Genomic DNA, 13,967 nt, shown 5'->3' on the forward strand with positions numbered 1-13,967 from the left:
GAACCCTGCGGTAGACAGGACACGGCAGCTTGAGCTGGGGCGAGCCCGAGGCGAGTCATTACACTTCCGTGTGCCTCAGAGTGAGTTAAACCATAAACACACAGTGAGGTGATGATCAAGGCATCCCTCGTGGGTTCCTGGCCCCCCCTGGGCACACTGTATCCTAGGGCCACCATCCCATGACATGAAAACTCCCATGGAGTCCTCCTGGACCACTGAGTGGCCAGCGTCCCCCAGGGAGGGAAAGAGTTCTCAGGTGGAGCCATCACTGCGGGCCGGGCACCAAGCTAATTCTTGCCCAGACTCCCACTCGGTGATGCTCCTCTGATGCTCCCCATGCCCAACATCACCCAGCTTTACCCAGCCCAGCCCTGCCTGAGCCCAGAGCTCAGCTTCTTGCTGCTGCACCTCCAACTCTGACTCCGTCCCCTCAGCTGGGCCCCAAGACAACCCGAGGAGGGATGGGAGGCATGGCTTCACCCAACAGGCCAGGAGCTGCAAGTCTCAGGCTGAACTCAGACTCCCCACACGGTCCCTCCAGGCCCCTGAAACCCACGAGCACACCTCACTCTCTGCGATCGTCTTTTGTTCTCTCTGAAGGGGCTTGTCCCCCTCAGGTGCTGCCTCTTGAGATCCCATATCTCCCCTCCCGTGGCTGTTGACCCCAGGCCACATCCTTTGGCTTCCCGGAAGGAACGGGGTCCAGAGGCCTCTGGTATCATCTCCCATCTCAGCTCCATGTTGCCTTCTGAGCATCCCAGGCTCCCTGGACCGGAGCAGAAGGGCCAGAATCCAAACCAGGACTTGCCCCAAGTAGGTCCCAGTTGGGAAGTCAAGGTACAGGTGGACAAAAAAAGCACGTCCCTGGATGTGCTTGACAGTTGAAGTAGCACATTCCCCACTCTATGGAAAGTAGAGCCTGGTGTCTCCCAGCTGGAACTCTCAGGGCCATGTTACCGGGGAGGGTCCCTGTGGCCGGCCTGGACCCCACCAAATCCTCTTCAGCTTTGATCCTGACACCTCCCCTGGAAAAATGGGTATTCTTCCCTTATTCTCAGTGGAAGTTTCAGAAGATGCTCAAGTGTGTCACATCTGCTCCCTCTCCTCTGACTACTGGTGACGTCCCCCGGCTCACCTGTCCTGGAGTGGTCTGACAGATCAGGAGCTGCAGCTCTGGGGGTGCCGGCGGGGGATGGGCCGCCTCTCCCCACGCTCTGTGTTGCTCACAGTGCCCCCTCTATGGGGCAGGGCCTGATGCCGTGTTCACGCCGTCTCCCCTTCTGAGGGGACTCTGGAGGCCGCAACAAATGCGACAGAGACCCTGCCCTCCCGGGAGCTCACACGTTGCCCTTACTGTTGCCATAGAAGTGGAAGCCTGCACTGATGCAGTACGTGCCAACGTGGCCCCCAAAGTATGCATCTGCTCGGAATCTAAGAATATGACCGTATCTCCAGTGAGCTTCTCTGCAGACGTCATTACAATAAGGATCGCAAGATGAGGTTCTCCTGCATTATCTGAGTGGGTCCTAAATCCGAGGATGAGTGTCCTTATAAGAGAGGAGAGGGACAGTTTGAGACACACAGGGGGAGGCCAGGTGAAGACGTGGCTGAGGCCAGGATTAGGGTGACCTGGATGCGGACTGAGGAACACCTGATCCACCAGGAGCTGGACAAGGTGAGGAAGGATCCTCCCCTCGAGCCTCCGGAGGCTGCAGGGCCCCGCTTCCCCGATTTCAGGCTCTGGCCTCCAGACTGAGAGTAAATTTGTTGTTTTAAGCTGCCTGGTTTGTGGTCACTTGGCAGGGCAGCTCCAGGAAACTCACACAAGTGCTATGTGGAAGTCTGGGCTGCCGGGAAGCAGCTTCTGAGATGGAGGTGAGCACGTGGGAGGTTGGTTGGGGGCCTTGTGTGGACGGTAAGAAGGCAGCACGGGGAGGAGTCAGGCTGCAATGTCAAGGTGGCCTCTGAGAGTGGGGTTGGGTGGGTGGCTGAGCCTTCTACCCCCGAAGCTACCATCTTGGAGTCAGGCCTCCAGGAAGAGGCCATGACCTTGGATGAGGCTAGCCTTCTCAGTGAGGGGCAATCCCCAGAGCATCCTCAGCAGCCGGGGGACCACGTTCTTCAGTCCTGAAGGGCATGAGCGTGGAAAGACTCATTGAAGCATTTCTGCAATCCTGATCGCCTTTAGGCCAACGACGGGCGGGCGATTTCCCCACTTCAGGGGAAGAGGGTTGCCCCGCCCTGATCCAAGTGTGACCTAGACCCAAGCATTCTCCTTGAGCCTGCCTCACTGTGTGAGGACAGGCCTGACAGTCAGCATGGGGCTCAGGGGGTCACCTGCATGGGTCTCCCTGGGTTATAGTCACAGGGACTCACGAGGGCCCTCCGCCCAAATCGCTGGTCTCTACAGCTGATCCCTCCCCACGGCTGACCATGGAAATGCTTGGTCGACATGGCAACAATATCGCCGACTGCACGTGTTTGCCACGGATGCCCGACACACAGTGTGTATCACAGCAAGGATCATGCATGGCCCGAAGGATGCATCCGGAGAATCTTGTTGCAGATGTGTCTGCTCACAGCTCTACTGCCCTACTGCTCGGTCTCTGTCGTGTGCGGTGTGGTCATCTGCTCTCAACGTCAGCTGAGGAAAAGCACTGTCCTCTGGGCTTCTGCCGCTGGCTCCACGGACCCTCTGGAGTCCCAGTGGTGGTTGAACAGAGCTCAGCCCCGTCATGGCCTCTTTAATCAACCCACTCAGGCCTCCCCGATGCGTGAGTCTCAGGAGGTGTCTGGAGACTCCTGCGGCCCCTCCTTAATGCTGCTGATGTTCTTTGATACGTTTTAATCCTCGACGGACAATGGTTTCGTTGGTCGTTGAGTTTTTCCTCACGATTTTGAAAAACCTTCCTTTTCTAAAATTATGCAACATGAATATATTTGTTGCTAGTCTTTTCCCCCCTCTATTTTTTGACCCAGGCACAGAAGATTAAGTGACTCATGCTCCTTGGCTCATGGTTCCTTCTCAGCATTGGTCTGTGCAAAGTCCCTCTTTGATTGTGTAAAGACGTAGCTGGCACGCAGCCTGTGGGCAGAGAGCAGTGCTGTCCACCTCGGAAGATATGGTTTCCACTCTCCCCACAGCAGAAACCCACGTGTGGGCGGCAGCCAAGATGGCAACACTGGCCCGGCGTGCCGCCATGACACTGAGCTCCTGGGGTGGAGGCCAAACCTGGGCGTGGTGCTGGGAATCAGAAATTCCCAGGCCACCTGTCCTATCCAGAGACTCCGACTTGATCGAATCTCTGGCTTCTGTGGATCTAGCCTGTGGAAAAGGCAGAAGCAAGGAGATAGAATGCTGACCCCCCGCCTTCAGGGTCTCTGTCGCCAGAAAAACCCCAAATCTGGCAAAGGAAAGTGGGTGATTACTCATACTGTATGCTCTCTCTCATGCCAATAAGCGGTGGGCTGTTGAAGTCATGCAGCCTCCAGAAGGGATATTCTCCCCAGTACCCAGCTCTGATGTTTCCACGACAGACCTCCCAACCAGGGGTCTGAGAGAATAAAGGCTGTGGCTGATCCTCGCACAGAGCAGAATGAGGCGGCTGGGGCCCGACCGACCGGCCAGGGGCTTGGACTACTGTCAGGGCAAGGGCTTCTTGCAATTCTGGATGTGAGAACGTACATGCCCTGGACCGGCGACCACTCTTTCCCACTCTCCCCTCTCCAGGTGAGAGTTATGTGGGGTTATTTACAGATCTCTTGCTAACATGCCCTGTTCCTTTGTGTGCTGGAGCTGGTCAAATTCATCATTCAGCCATCCGAAGTCAGACCGTGAGGACCTGCAGCCCACATCTCACAGAAAGGACAGCACATCCCCTAGAGATTACAGCCTTTTCCCTGGTACAACTTTGAGTTGTCTCCCCTGGGGGAGATGGTAAACACGTTTTCCGTGTATAGGCAGATGCTTCTTTTTAGGAAGGAGCTAGCGTAAGAAGAGAGGGCGGGTGTGGCCATCGGGCATCCAGGAAGGGGTACGTGAGAACCGTGTTACCAACTTAAGCCTCTTGCTCTTCTGATCACTGTGGCCTGATTTCCCCTCCCCCACTCTCAGTGCAGGTGGGGCTGAGTAAACAGACCTGGATGAAGCCCATCTGGGCACCACGTCTCCCGACAGGAGTGGCGGGTTCAGGAAGGACAGGAAGCCCTTTTGCTGGGGCTTCTGGGAAGGAGCCTCCAGATCCTAGTGTTGGAGCCGCCGCCACTGTCCTGCCACCGCATGAAACCTGAGACCACAGGGGGCGCAGGAGGGCCGGGCTGAGAGGCAGAGAGAAGCCAAGTTTTGATTGTGTGATTTGAAATCTTGAAGCCTCAGGTGGTGTCTGAAGCCGGATCTACTCATGGACTCAGGCCTGGCTACATCCCTTGTGGGGCCCCTAGTTCCATATGCAGGAGCAGAGTGCTGTTAAAGGTGCTAAAATAGAAAGCTTTTTTTCTGTCTTCTCTGGCCTCTGTCCACTTCTCGTGGCATTTTTTAATTTGCTATTTAATGACATTCCAAGTCAAGAGAAAGTAAAATTGTAAATTACTTGTCTGAATTTCGCTGCCCACCTTTACACGTGCAGTGACCGTTTTCAATTCAAATATGAGGGCATTTAACTTACATATGTGGAATTATCGAGTTCCACAATTTGCATTGCGCGGCACGGCACGTGCGTGTATGTTTTATTCTTCCCAGAACAGCAGAAAAGTGCACAACGTTAATTCCACCGTCTCTGTTTCACTTCTTGATAGGAGCACACTCTACCGACCCTCCGCCTTCAGCTTAGTGCTGTGTGAGGTAGGACCAGAAGCAAGGGCACCTTGAGGCACTGTTGCCTTCCACATGGGTTTTGTCAGTGTCGTTGGGACAGACGCGGGGATTTACCACGCAGGGAGAAAGGTAGGGCTGCAGTTCCTTGGTTGTTCTGGTTCTTAGAGCACCATTGTCTTCCTCTGCATTTGAAGCAAGTTCTGGTTCTCTTGGGGTGTTAGACCCACGGTTAGTCAGTCATACACGTAAAAGGCGTACCTTCTGCTGACTTTGAGTCTTGCTGAACTCCTCGACATTGTGGGTGCCCAGAATTCTGTGCTCATGGGGGGGTCTCCACTCTTTACCTGCACGAATGTCGAGGAACGGCAGGTGCATTTACACATGCCTCCTCTACCCTCATGCATGCTTTGTTGCCCCACCAGACTTCACTTATAAAACACAAGTTCAAAGACATTGCTGGGGTGCCTGGGTGGCTCAGTCAGTTAAGCATCCGCCTTCGGCTCAGGTCATGATCTCGAGGTCATAAGTTCGAGCCCCGCATCAGGCTCTGTGCTGACAGCTCAGAGCCTGGAGCCTGCTTCAGATTCCGTGCCTCCCTCTTTCTCTGTCTCTCTCTCTCTCTCTCTCTCTCTCAAAAACAAGTAAACATTAAAAAAAAATTCAAAGATGTTATTAAAAATGGCAAGACAGTGAAAGCAGGCCATTACCGCACGCCCGGGGCCCTTCTGAGAGCAGGTCACAGGCCTCGGAAGCCAGGTTTTCTAGCCCATAGGAGCCCACAACTTCCCTCTGGTTAAGACAGCTTGGATGAGCTTACTTTTGTTTGCAACTAAAAGAATCCTAATGGAAAAGGTTTTCCCAAACCCAACATCTCCTTAATTCATGTTTCCAGAAAGCATTTTCTGTCAGGCGTCACAATGAGGCTGAGACAGGACAGCGGGAGTGAGGGGGCTGTGAGCACCCCACACTGAACCAGGTTCACCCCCAGCCCTTGCAATGGAGCCCTCAGCTCCAATGCACACACTCACTATGGTCTCTGCACTTATCTGCTGCCTCATCTGATCCACTCCAGCCCGCCCCATGCACCACTTCCAGAAAGATCCTTCAAACTAAAAATAACTAAATAGAAATTGGGGTTTACAAATCTTTCTGGCAAAAAAAAAAAAAAAATCCTTCTGGCTCTTCTAATTGCCTCCAGGACAAGATCTAAAACCTAAAGCACAGAACACAGGCCCTGTGCACCTGTCTCCCGGCATTCTCAAGCATCATCCCCTGGGTGTAAGCTCGGCGTCAGTCCTGACCCAACTGCCTGCAGCCCCCCATCTGCCGTCTCCCCCAAACCGTGCATTCCCTCCTCTACTGCAATGCTCTCCCTCCTCCCCACGTGCCCAACAAAGTCTTGCTCTTCCTTGAAGGTTCAGGGTGACATCCGCACCTCTGTGAGGCAAACCCCATGGGGAGAGCCAGGGGGCCTCCATGCCCTGCCTCCAGGCCACAGCCCCTCTGGTGCTCGCAGCCCCCTCACTCCTGCTCTCCTGTCTCAGCATTAGAGAAAGCGCCTCATTGTAGAACCTGGCAGAAAATGCTTGCTGGAAACATGAATTAAGGAGATGTTGGGTTTGGGAAAACCTTTTCCATTAGGATTCTTTTAGTTGCAAACAGAAGCAAGCTCATCCAAGCTGTCTTAACCAAAGGGAAGTTGTGGGCTCCTATGGGCTAGAAAATCTGGTTTCCGAGGCCTGTGACCTGCTCTCAGAAGGGCCCCGGGTGTGAGGTAATGGCCTGTTTTCACTGTCTTGCCATTATTAATAACGTCTTTGAATTTTTTCTAATGTTTATTTATTTTTGAGAGAGAGAGACAGAGTGCGAGTCGGGGAGGGGCAGAGAGAGAGGGAGACACAGAGTCTGAAGCAGGCTCTGAGCTGTCAGCACAGAGCCCGATGCGGGGCTTGAACCCACGAACCATGAGATCATGACCTGAGCCGAAGTCGGACACTTAACCGACTGAGCCACCCAAGTGCCCCTCTCATTCTTAGCTTTTAGAGAGTATGAGCATCCCGCTCTCCCTCCAGCACACTTGCTCTGTCCTTAACCTCCAAAAATAGATGGGTTTTGGTCAGATCGATGCTCTGGTTTCACATTATTATGACTATGTCGCACTATTCCGACCTCTGAGCCACACAGACACCTCAGTTCCCTTTTCTTTCCTGAGCGACATTTTGTCTTCTGGGAAGATGTTAATTGTCTAGTATTTTGGCTCACTTTTCTTTAATGGTATCCAGAATACAATGCAAACCCTCTTCCAGGTAGGAAAGACATCTCTCAATATGTTCAGACATTTTGTTTTTATGAGTTTATTTATTTATTTTGAGAAAAAGCACTAGTGGGGGAGGGGCAGAGAGAGAGGAAGAGAGAGAATCCCAAGCAGGCTCCGTGCCACCAGCACAGAGCACAACATGAGTCTCGATCCCACAAACCGTGAGATCATGAACTGAAACCAAGAGTTGAATGCCTCACCGACAGAGCCACCCAGGTGCCCCCAAACACATTTTTGAAGTCAGTTCCGTCCTGAAGCCATCTCCCTGCCCTCCGTCCGCTCTGGTGGCTGGGCCACCCCCTGAGGGATCTGCTGCCACTCTCCTTGTGGCCACAGGATGCTGAGAGTGACCACAGAGAGCCTGGCCCTTGTGTAACCCCCTCCCGAGTGGTAAAAGCCATGGCCATGATGAGATGTCATTCCGGTGACTATGTTATGTCACACATCAAAGGGATGTTGGCAGATGTGAATAAGGCTTCTAATCAGTTGACTTTAAAATAGGGAGATTTTGCAGGCGGGCCTCATCTAATCACACTGACCTCGTCCATGCAGAGTGTTTTTCTTTGGCTGGTGGTAGAGAGGAAATTGGATGGACTCTGAGCGAAATGCCTCGGTGTGCTGGACTGTGAGATTGTAATATACTAAGAAATATGTATTTGGTCTTCCTCCCCAGGTCCTGGCCCAGAGCTCCTAAAATCCTTGTCATTTCCTGGGCGACAGGTGATGGGAGCATCTGTTGTTACTCTTCACAAGGTCCTTTCAACCACATCTGAGTTTATGCTAATGCACTGACTCTAGGTGGGCGCCAAGGTAGTTTCAGGGCGGGGTTGGTCACCTGGGTAATCAACCATGTGTTTTGAGAGTTGGAGCCTCAGGCTCCCATCCCATGACCTCCAGGGAGCCAGGTGGGGCTTGGGGCTGGGGATGGAGTAAATCCCCAGTGGCCTCCGTGAGAACTTCAACAATGGGATTCTGAGAGCTTCCAAGCTGGTGAATGCATCCATGAGCTGGGAGGGCGACACACCCCAAACTCCACGGGGGCAGAAGCTCCTGTGCTCAGGGCTCTTCCAGACCTCACTCATCTGGCTGTCCATTTGTATCCTTTATGATAATCTGGTAATAGTAAGCAGTGTTTCCCTGAGTTCAGTGAGCCATTATGGCAAATTATCTCACCCAAGGAGGGGAGTTGTGGGAACCCCAATTTGTAGCCTAGCCAAACAGAAGTGTGTGTAACCGGGGGACCTGGTATCTGTGATTGGCATCAGAGTGGGGGCAGCCTTGTAGGACTGAGCCGTTGCCCTGTGGGTAGTGTCAGACTTGAGTTAAATTGGAGGACACCTAGTTGGTGTCCACAGAGAATTGGAGAATTGCTTGGTTTGGAAAACGCACTTGGTGTCAGAAGTATCGCGAGTCGAGAGTCTCCCTTTGGGGGTGTTATCTGTTGCTGAGATGGAGGGGGTCACGGGGCAAGGACCTAAAAGTGATCTCTAGGAGCTGACAACAGCCAGAAAGGTAGTGAGGACGTCAGTCCTATGACCACAAGGAATCTGATTCCACAGATAATCTGAGTGATCTTGGAAGTGCATCCTTCCCCAGACCCTCAAGGTGAGGCTGCGCCTCAGTCAACACCTTGATTTCAACCTTGAAAGACCCCAGGCAGAGAACCCAGCCAAGCCCCCCACCAGCTTCTGACCGGTGGGCATTGTTTCCATTTGTGATAACTGTTATGCAGCAACAGAGAATGAGGACACCCAGTCTGGGTGCTCTTCACTTCTCTCTGAAGTGGGCCTCTCATCTTACTGGATCCTCTGCCTCCCTCCTGGTTTACTCTCTGGTTTAAGTGTGGCACGTCCACCCATAGCTTCCAAAGAGAGGTGCATGGGGAGCAAATTTTATGTGCCTGGAATTGCCTTTACTCAATACTCACACTTAATTGAAAACTTGGCTGACTATAGACTTCTAGGTGAGAAGCCACTTCCCCCAGAATTTTGAAAGTATCATTTTCTTGTCTTCTAGTTTCTAGTATTACTGTTGAGAAGTCTGTTGTTATTCTTATAATGGTGGCTCTTTGTATGAAACCTATTCCTTCTCTCTCTCCGAGTTTTTAGAATCTTCTCTTTCTCCCAGCGTTCTGAAGTTTCACAATGATGTGCCTCGATGTGGGTATCTTTTCACCCACCAGGCAACTAAGTACCCATGCCCTGACAATGACCGAGGTACATATCTGGGATTCCTTGCCCAAATAGCCTAAAGCCCACTTCCAGGACCCATGCAGGCATCTTTCCTACATTGGCCCTGAGGATAGACCACTGTTGTTTGTATCCCTACTCTTATGGAGTGGCCAGGGGACAGCTCTTAGTGGGAGACAGGGATGGAGCTTGGAATGTCCATGTGCATGCACTTGAGGCTTCTCATGGTGTGGGACAGATCCAGGAGTTAGAAGAGAAAGGAAGTGGGTGAGGGATGTCAGCAGGGACCAGCTCTCTCCACACCTCCATCTTCTGGAGCAGAACTACAAAAACCTGAGTGTTCTGTATCAGAACCTGAACTTCCAGGTAGTTCTGCAGGTATATTTGTCAAGGTAGGAGGATAGAGCATATTTTATTTATTGGTTTGTTAACTTTGTTTACAACTTTAAAAATTTAGACATATGGCATATTGGCCTCCATATATACTCCTGCCCCAGACCCTGCAAGTGTTAGGAACGCTCTTGGCACTAGGCAGTGGTGGGTGTCCTCCCATCTGATAATTCATGTCTATGCATTCTGGGAAATTTTCTTGAGTTATTTCTTGGATGATTTTCTCTCTGCCACTTTCTGCGTTCTTTCCTTCTGAAGCTCTGATTAGATGTATGTTGGACCTCCTCTGTAAGTTCTCTAATTTTCTTAGATTTTTCTCTCTTCTTGCTCTCCGTCTTTCCTTCCATCCTTCTTTCCTTCCTTCTTTCTTGCCTTCCTTCTTTCATTTCTTCCTTCCTTCCTTCCTTCCTTCCTTCCTTCCTTCCTTCCTTCCTTCCTTCCCTTTCTTTCTTTCTCTGTCTCTCTCTCTCTCTTCCTTCCTTCCTTCCTCTCCCTCTCTTCCTTTCTTTCTCCTTCTCTCTGTCTTCCTCCCTCCCTTCCTTCCTTCTGTTTTTTCCTTCTTCAACTTTTCCATTCAAAATTGTTCATTTGTGTTCTTTGAATGTTCCTTTTTAAAATGAAACCTCTTTTTTTCAGTTAGCATGCTATTTTTCCTTCTCTCTGTATGGTCTTCCATATTCTCTCCAAGTTATTCTCTTTGCTTTGCTTGCTTTGTTTTCTTGTGGCAGTGGTGCGATTAAAAGATGGTTTTCTCAAATGTCTGATTATCCTTAATCACCCACTGTGGTTTGGGAGTGAGCTGCAAAAAAGGCAGACTGGAAGTTCTGTGCATGTGGGAGGGCTTTGTCACATTCGTTGTTACTGAACTGGCTGGAACTATTGCAAGCAGAACCCAGCTGTAAACATCTTTAGGTCTGTTATCTTGGGCTGGTCAGATTCCCCAGAGAACACTTTCCCATCTTCTGCCTGGAGGGTCTAAGCCCAACTGCCACCGTCATGGTATTTGAGTTGGGGGAGAAGGCTGGGTGTCTCCTCACTAGTTTGTGACCTTTCACTCAGTCTCTCTGTTTTCAATATCAGAGCTTTGCCCTTCCTGTGTTTGGTGTTCTCTCATCCAGAGACCCTCTATTTGACCCTATCCAGCGTCTGGCTTCTTTAACCTATGATGATATTTTTGAGTTTTATTCATGTCATGGCATGTATCAATAGGTTCATTCTGTTTTATTGTATTGCCGTATAGTATTCCATTGTATGGATACAACCCATTTTGTCCAGCTGATGGATCTTTAAGTAGTTTTCAGTTGGGGATTCTTATGAATAATGTTGCTCACTGATTGCATGCAAGTCTATGTATAGATACATGTTTTTGTTTCACAACTATTCATCTCTAGAACTTTTTCATCATCCCAATCTGCATTTCTGTACCGATTAAACAATAATCCCCATCCCCCTCCCCACAGCCTGGTGACCACTATTCTATTTCTATATCTATGAATTTGATCTTCTAGGTACCTCATATAAGTATAATATCATGTCTGTCCTGTTGTGCCTGGCTTATCTTACTTAGCGTAATGTTCAGGGTCCACCCGTGTTGTAGCAATCGTCAGAATTTACTTCCTCTTAAAGAATTAATAATATCCCATTGTATGTATATGCCATTTTTTGCTTGTCCATTCATCTGTCGATGGACTCTTAGGTTGCTCCCACATTTTAGCTATTGTAAATAATGCTGCCATGAACATGGGTGTACAAATATCTGTTTGAGTCTTGCTTTGGCTTCTTTTTTGTATGTACACAGAAGTGGAACGTTTGATCCTATGGTAGTTCTATGTTGAATTTTTGGAAGAAACACCATACTGTTTTTCACAGTGGCTGCTCAATTTTACATTCTTACTAGCAAGATTGAACAAAATTTCCAATGTCTCCACATTCTCAACCAACATTTATTATTCTGAGTGTGTGTGTGTGTGTGCGCGTGCGCGTGCGCCATCCTAAGGTGTGTGAAATGGTATCTCATTGTGGTTTTGATTTGCATTTGCTAATTCCTAGTGACACTGACCATATTTTCCTGTGTTTATTGTTTCTTTATGCATCTCCTTTGGAGAAATGTCTATTCAGGCCCTTTGCCCATTTCTTAACTGGGTTGTTTCTTTTCTTGTTGTTGAGTTTCGGGATTTCTTTCTATATTCTGGATGTTAATCACTTATTAGATAAATGATTTTCAAATATTTTCTCCCAATCTGTAGGTTGCCTTTCACCTACATACACCTGCCTTTTATATTGATAATATGCATAACAGTTTTCAGTTTTGATGACCTCCAGTTTATCTATTTTTTTCTTTTTGTTGATTGTGCTTCTTTCTTTTTTAATTAATGAAGTATTTATTTATTTTAAGTAGGCTCCATGCTCAATGTGGGGCTTGAACTCATGACCCTGAGATCAAGAGTCCCATGCTCTACTGACTGAGCCAGCCAAGTGCCCCTTGTTGTACTTCTGATGTCATACCTAAGAGTATGTTTAACTTTTTATGAAATGACCAAACTGTTTTTCCAAAGTGGCTCCCTCATTGTACATTCCCGCCAGCAAAGCATGCATCCTGTTTCTCCACATTTCTTGCCAACAATTGTTATTTTCTGTCTTTTGTTGTTGTTCTTTGTTTTTTACTGTAGCCATTCTAGTGTGTATGAATTATTATCTTTTTGTGGCTTTAATTTGCATTTCCATGATTAACGATTTTGAGTATCTTTTCATGTGCTCATTTGCTACTCGCATATTTTGTTTAGTGAGATGTCTAATTAAATCTTTTTCCCATTTTTTTAATTGGATTGTTTCTCTCCCTATTTAGTTGTAAAATTTCTTGGTGTATTCTGGATACAAGTCCTTTAACAGATATGTATTCTGGAAATATTTTCTTCCAGTGTGGACTTGCCTTTCTATTTTCTTTCTTTTTATTTTTTATTCCTAGTTGTTGTTTTTGTTCATTTTTTAATTTTTAATTTGTTTTTATTTTTTTTTAACTTTAATTTTATTTTTAAGAGCAAGAGAGACAGAGCACAAGCAGGAGAGGGCAGAGAGATAGGGAGACACAGAATTCGAATCAGGCTCCAGTCTCTGAGTTTGTCTGCCCAGAGCCCGACACGGGGCTCGAATCCACGAACCTCAAGATCATGACCTGAGCTGAAGCCGGATGCTTAACCGACTGAGCCACCCCTTTAATTTTTTTAATGTTTATTTTTGAGAGAGAGAGACACAGAGAGTGAGTGAGTAGGGGAGGGGCAGAGAGAGAAGGAGTCACAGAATCCAAAGTAGGCTCTAGGCTCTGAGCTGTCAGTGCAGAACCTGATGCGGGGCTCAAGCCCAGGAACCATGAGATCATGAAGTTGGACCCGAGCCCAAGTTGGATGCCTAACCAACTGAGCCACCCAAGCCCCCCTTTTTAAAAAATTTTTAAAGTGTTTATTTGTTTATTTGTTTGTTTTGAAGTAGGCTTCATGCCCAGTGCAGAGCCCGACGCAGGGCTTGAACTCATGACCCTGAGATCATGACTGATCCAAAATCAAGAGTCAGATGCTTAACTGAGCCACGCAGGTGCCCCAATAAGTATATGTTTTTACTATCGTTTTAGTAGTGTGTTTTGAGGAAATGGAGCTAAATGCATCTTCATATGGAAGTCTTGAATGAATATACACACATTTATGATTGTCTTCCTGATGAGTTGACTCTTTATTGTTTTTTTTTTTTTAACACTTATTTATTTTTGAGACAGAGACAGAGCATGAACGGGGGAGGGGCAGAGAGAGGGAGACACAGAATTGGAAGCAGGTTCCAGGCTCTGAGCCATCAGCCCGGAGCCCGACGCGGGGCTCGAACTTACCGACTGTGAGATCGTGACCTGAGCCGAAGTCAGACGCTTAACCCACTGAGCCAGCCAGGCGCCCCGAGTTGACTCTTTAATCATGAAAGGTCCCTCCTTTTTTTCTTCTGGTTATAGTTTGTGTCTTGAAATTAATTTTTTCTGCATTAATATAACCACTGCAGCCGTATGTCTACTGCTTGTATGATGTATCTTTCCATCCATTTATAACCTACATCTTTTTATATAAAGTCAATCTTTCATAAACAGCATGTCATTGGATTTTGCTTTTTTGAAAAAAAAAAAATCCATGTTGACCATTTTGCCTTTTAATTGGAGTGTTTAGTTCACATATAATGTAATTATTTCCATGGTTGGATTTAGATTTACCATTTTACCATTTGA

Source organism: Leopardus geoffroyi, chromosome E3 (genome assembly GCF_018350155.1).
Source record: "Leopardus geoffroyi isolate Oge1 chromosome E3, O.geoffroyi_Oge1_pat1.0, whole genome shotgun sequence".
NCBI lineage: Eukaryota > Metazoa > Chordata > Mammalia > Carnivora > Felidae > Leopardus > Leopardus geoffroyi.